Below are 6,000 nucleotides of genomic sequence, written 5' to 3'. Positions count from 1 at the left end.
TGTGGTAGCTGTTTGGCTCCCTGATGGTTGTGCCTCTGGCTGCTCCATCTTCATTCATGGGCCTTGACAGAATTCCATTCCAACCTGTATGTCTCCTGTGGCTGCTGGACATCCAGTGCCTTAATGCTCACAACCACCTACAGCCAGCTGGCTGAAATTAATCAAACTCAATGAGGAGCTGGACATGGATCTTCAAGGAGGCAGGGAAATGTTTCTTTCTCCCTCCTACGCATATACAGTCTGCATTACAAGATCTTGTGAACCCCCTGCCCAAGCTATCTAGGCATGACCACCAGCTTTCCACTCAAAGCATAATATCGGCTGTTGCCTTAGGCTGGGACAGCCATTTGCTCGGATACAGTTCACAAAGCTTTAAATAAATTTGAAGACTATAAATATCATGTTACAGCTGCAAACTTTTCCCCAGTTTTTAAACTCCATTTCTTAGCAATGACTCGCAACCAGTTTTGTACACAATGTACAAAAAAAAAAAATGTTTAGGGCATGGCTGTTTGAGTGTTCTGTTTACTTCTCTCTCACCCCTCTGAAGGGAAAAAGAATTTCCCTTCCCCTCCTCTGTCTCCTCTGGTGGGGTCCAGAGCTGTCTAGGGGAAGGTTGTTTTTAAATTTTTGGGTCAAGTCATCAGGTTCAGGACTCAAAGAGACTGAGTTAAAGATTACTCGGCTGCCTAAGTGCCCTTCCTTTTTTTTTTTTTTTTTTTTTTTTTTTTTTTTTTTTTTTTTTTTTTTTTTTAACATACAATACCTGGGAATACAAGAGACAAAAATACACGTTCTTCACAAGAGGCTGAAATCACTGTCTCACTGATGGTGGGTTCAACCTGACCTCTTCAGCTCTTCAGAGCAGCCATGAGCTCAGAAACTCAAAATCCTTTGTCTTATTTTTGTATCTCTCTCTCATGAAAACTGGAAGCTTTGATAACAAATCTACCCAGGGTGTCCTTTCAGCTTCCTGCTGCAGCTTTGCTTTTATGATGATGTTAGCAGGATCTTTCATCATATACCTCCTAAGAGCATCCATTCATGCCCACACATTTCACTCTCATTTTAAGAAAAAAGTAAAAGCTGTTTGGCTTTGCTTAGAGCATAGAGGGATTACAAAAGCAGATATCATGATTAAAATAAAGCCATCCTGTTCTCATTTTCAGGAGGTAGTAGCATCCTATTTCATCACCTTAGGAAAGGAGTTGACCCCTCCTCCCACAGATGCATATTGGGACTATCAGCCTCAAGTCCCCAGGGAGCAGTGACAGAGGCCTCCCAGCAGAGAGGTGCTGGATACAAACATTTAAAAGCCTAATTTTGCAATAAGACCTCAGGGAATTTTTGTTGGTTTGTTTTGGGTTTGTTTTCCTGCTGATTGCTCTCTTCCCTTTCTTAATTGTTAGTCTTTTCCAAGTTTTAATCCAATTATTGAAATGTTATTAAGAATTTCATTGGTCATTTTCTTGACAGATTGTCACACGACTATTGAGAAATCATGCTCATAAAAATTTCCTTCCCCGAGCTTTCCACAGCATGTTTTCTGATCATACTGTTGGACCACTGTGGAACCACTGATTTAATTTTGAGCTTCTACAGAAAAAATTAAACTAGGAATGAGTTCCTATCTGTTTTGTTTGCGTAGCTGCTGGATTCTGTTTCCCTTTTAAAAAAACCTCCATTTAGGCTTCTAAATCCTGGAGTTTCATTATCAGTTGACCTCAAACATCCTTAGCTTGCCAGTGATGAATCCTATATTCTCACTTGAGTCCACTGACACAGATACCTGAATCCTCACTTGGGCACCCAAGAATCAGAGCAGTTTGGGTTGGGAAGGGTCTTTAAACATCATCTATAGCCCAATCCCCACAGCATTGGCAAGGACATCTTTAACTAAACCAAATTACTCTTCCTCACATCCAATCTAACCTTTAATATTCCCAATGATGAGGCATCCACTATTTCTCTGGACAACCTGTTCCAGCCTCTCACCACTCTCATTGTAAAGAACTTTTTCCTTTATGTCCAATCTACATCTACTCATTTGCAATTAAAGCTGTTACGCCTTTCTTTTATCGCTACATGGCCCTGTAGTCTGTCCACATCTTTCTTATATGCCCCCTATAAGTATTGAGAGACTGCAGGAACTTTGATTTCTCCAGGCTGAACAGCTCAAATTTTCTCAGCCTTTCTTCATAAGGGAGGTGTTGCAGCCCTCTGATGACTTTTTGTGGCTCTCCCCTGGACCTACCCCAACAGTTCCGTGGCTTTCTTGTGGTAAGGGCCCTGGAGATGGATGCTGCTCTTCAGGTAGGGTCTCAGAAAAAGCCACAGGAATCTGGAGCTTCCAAATTAGTCAGTATGCAGAAATAAAACCCCAAAACATAAAACCCTACCACAAAGGAAACAAAACTCTAGAATCATACAATCATACAATCATATATGTATGGATAAATACCTGTATTTTACAGTCTATGCTACACCCATATGAAAATTCTAGGTTTAGCCATTCTTAATGCTCATCCATCAGGAAAGAGCAAGGAATTCATAAACCAGTAGGGTAACAAATGTAATTATCGAGATCTGTATTAGACAACAGTTTGGAAATGCAATTGTAATGTATAAATGAGCCATATTTTGTAATTTTATAGGGAATCACCTTAAAATTCAAAACATGGTAGCAAAGTACTGTTGACTTTCAGTGTCACTCTTTTCCACACCACACTTTTCCAAAGGGTAAAAAATGCCACCCCTCAAGTTGCATAAATATTCTCCTATGTTATGACATGGAAATCTCCATGAAGGGGAAAGTTATACCAGCACAGGGATGACTGTGCAGGGGAGCTGTACCTGTTGTTTAAAATGTGCTGTGAGCTTGGTAATAGCTCATCTGGGACTGAGCAACCTGACAGAGGGGGTTTCAGTAGCCATGAGCCAAGGCTGTGTGGGGGAGGCCATGGGAGGTTCTGCCTGTGGCGTGCCCAAGTGTCTGCAGGTGGGAGCCAATCCTGTTCCCACACTGGAGTAGAACACAAGGATATCTTCTCCATGTGCAAGGACAAGAATAAGCAGGGGCTGCTCACACCAAGCACCCTGAGAAACCTTCATGGAAGCAATGACTTGGGCTGCAGAGGTTGCTACAAGACTCCCAGCTGGTTACTCTTGTGTGCACACATGGCCTGACTCAAGTAGACACTTCCTTCAAGTTCAAGAAGCATTTGGACAATGCTCTCAGACACATGATGTGATTCTGCATGTCCAGTGCAGAGCCAGGAGTTTGACTTGATGGTCCTTGTGGGTGCCTTCCAATTCAGCATATTCTGGGATTCTATGAACCACTGGGGTGATTTGGCACATCAAATACAAAGTGTGCATGAACAATTAAAATGTCACTCTCTGACTTTTAGTTTTCCCATATAAGCTTTAGGTTGCAAGGTTTCAGAATACAACATTAGTGAAAGTTTGTAAAGATTTCCATATGCATTTTGGTTCAGTACTGATAAAGAAAGTTAATGTGGCTTTTGTGGCAGACAAAACACAGGCCAGTGCTGTGAAAGCACCTCTGTAGTTATTGCAGGTGTTAGTCTAACGCATTTCAAGAGCATTTAAACCTTAATTTGTCATCTCCTAGGAAAAGAAAAAAATTGCATGCAAATCTGCGAGTTCCCTTAACATTGCATCAGATTATGAACAATTATAAAACCAATCTATTCTTTCAAATCTGTATGGACATGTGCCTATTTACTGAAGAGTTTGTGGTCTTTTTCCTAGACCCTTCATGGCCACTAAGGCCTTTCTGTGATAGATAGAGAAAAGATGAGTCTCTGTGGGATTATTGTTTTCCTTCCTTGTCATCCTCCTCTGCTGAGAGCTGGAGAAGGTGAAGAAAAGGTGGGGCTCTGGCTCGCCGCCCACTGCTGAAAGGTAAACTGTGCCAACAGGCTGGGCAGCAAGCAAGTGCTGATCCCAACACCAGCTGCTGCCAGCAGAGCTCCTGCCACGGGACAGAGGAGGAACCAAGCACAGATCTTGTCATCACAGTTTGTTTTCTGGGCTGTCCCTGAAGCCACACAACAGTGCACCACCCTGAGTAGCAAATTCACAGGAAGTCTTGAAATTTTCCTATCTTGCAACTGTGAACAGGAAGAGAGTATTCTCTCTATCTTTAAGTTAGAGGTGCTCCATATTTATTTTTCCTAAGGTTGTCTAATGAGCTACTTTTGTATTCTCAATGCCTTGAATCTGAGGTACTTCTCATGCTGTACATTTTCTGGATACCTGCACATGACTCACCTGAAAAAATTGAGTGTGGTTTCATTTTAATTATGTAATACTTTATACCACACCCCTAGACTGAGATTGCAGCATAAGGAGAGCTGGCAAGCCAGGAGAAGACAGAGAAATAAAAAGGTTCCAAAGGTTCATCAACCTCACCATGTCAGGTACAGGTGTTTAAAGGGTGTTTAAAGAATGTGGCAGACTTTACCTTCATGTTGTCTTTTAAGGGACAATAAACAGTAGATGCTTGGGATTCACATAGCACCAATACCACTGGCCACAGGTACAATTACAACATGATTAGCATCACATTCAAAAGAAAGAGGGAAACAAATGTGAGAAGAAAAGTTTTGTAGAATGGGCAGTCATTACTGCCTGTGTGTTTCAAGTGATATGAAAGATTTGGTAAATGCAGTCAGAATCAGTAGAAAACCTCTCAATATCTGTCAGCTTTGGATCATTACAGTCATGTTGTTCAGACAATCCATACTTCCTCCACCCATCTCTGACTCTCCAATCCCTTCCTTGATAATTCAAGGACAGTTTTTCTGGTTTCTAATTCTATGTATTGCTCACAGGAGCAGGGTGAGGAAGGTGACCACAGCCCTTCATAAAAAGAGAAGCTCTACCCTGTCTCATCGCTGCGTGACCACACCAGTTCAGTGATACTGTGGTGAAACAACTGGGTCCTTCATCTCATTCTGGATTTGTACCACCAAATATCTTTGAAAGACAGCCCTTCCTCTTCTTTAGCCATACCTAGCCAACCCAAGTCTTCTGGAAAAAGACAATAAGTAACAGGATTGGTCTCAAGGTATGTCAGCAAAAAGAAAAGTATTATTGTTTTGTCACTTACTGGTATCAAGTAAGTAAACTTTAGGAAATCTACAATGGCAGAGTTAGGATGCCTTTGCTGGCCTCAGAGGGTCAGGTGGTGGCAGTCACCCTTTGCACTACTGATCATATCATGACATGATGGAGACCAGGAAAAAAATTATTGTATGGGATGTCAATCTAAATAAGCTCACAGAAAATTCCTCAGGGTAGAGGTAAGTTGTTTTTTTCATTTACCTCCTTGCACTTGTAACCTAAGTCTGAATAAGGCTTTATGTATGTCATCTGCCTTCTTCAGATGTTTTCCTGACAATAGCATCTGTTAAGGCTTTTTCTTTCAGAGATATGAATCTCATATTAATACAATTTAGTGATTTCAGCAGGTTCATGAGGTCTGTATTTGGGGTAGAAATGAGGCAGGCCTTTGGGAGTGCATGCAGTAATTTAACAGGATGCAGCTATTCAAGTTCTGTTCAATTTATGGAAAATTGTAGAGATTATATGATATGTCAAAGGTCTTTTTTTTTTAAGAATTTAGGAATATGGCAATATAATATTGGCGAGCTTTCTTTATAAATCTTTGTGTGCTTTGAATTATTAAACTAAGGTAATCAAAAATTAGGTAACTCAACAGAAACAGCTGCAGCACCAAGACTGCTACTTTGGCATCTTTGCATAAGTATGTACGTATTTGTCTTTATCTGTAGTGTGTTAGTTTTGACTTAAACACAGAACCAAAACCTGTTTTCCTTTATTTTGCTATCGATCAGGATTAGCTGAAAGGTGCATCAGAGGTATTAAATGAGAATCATGTATGTAACTATGAAATTCTATAAAATCTATGTTGTAATTTGTCCATTCTGAATCTTAAAAACAAAATGTGGA

The sequence above is a fragment of the Sylvia atricapilla genome, chromosome 1, assembly GCF_009819655.1.
Source record: "Sylvia atricapilla isolate bSylAtr1 chromosome 1, bSylAtr1.pri, whole genome shotgun sequence".
Lineage (NCBI taxonomy): Eukaryota > Metazoa > Chordata > Aves > Passeriformes > Sylviidae > Sylvia > Sylvia atricapilla.
The sequence above is the reverse complement of the archived record's forward strand: the minus strand, read 5'-3'. Positions refer to the sequence as shown.